Here is a 549-nt window from a genome sequence, read left to right on the forward strand (position 1 = left end):
CCAGCTAGCCCTAGGCACCCTCCAGCTAGCCCTGGGTGGCCCCCCACCCCCAACTTCCTCCCTGGAAAACCTGGGTGCCATCAGCTAGTCCTAGACACCCCCTGGCTACCTCAGGGTGCCCCCAAGTAGCCCCAGAAAACCCTACATGCCCCTCCAGGAAGCCTCAGGAGTCCCCCCCACCCCCACCTAGCCCAGGTGTCCCCAACTAACTCTGGGTGCTCCCAAGGTAGCCCAGTTGCCTCCAGCCAGCCCCGGGGCCATCCCAAATCGGCCAGGCCGCAGGCACCCCGGGCTGGCCCCCGCTGCCCCAGCAGGCGGCTCTGAGCAGAGGGGCCCCACGGAGGTTTTCGACCACACACGAGGGGAGGCGGCACAGGGCTCACAGCCCCGGGACGTGCGGTGTTGCGCCCGGCTCAGCGCCGACCCTCAGCGTCACCTTAACTCTGCCCCTCTCCGGGGCGGGAGGGAGGGGGAGAGCGAGAGCCCCGCCCTCTCCGCGCAAGCCCCGCCCACCCGCGGGCGGCCCCGCCCCCTCCCTCCCCTAGACCC

Source organism: Struthio camelus, chromosome 5, assembly GCF_040807025.1.
Source record: "Struthio camelus isolate bStrCam1 chromosome 5, bStrCam1.hap1, whole genome shotgun sequence".
In the NCBI taxonomy this organism is placed as follows: Eukaryota; Metazoa; Chordata; class Aves; order Struthioniformes; family Struthionidae; genus Struthio; species Struthio camelus.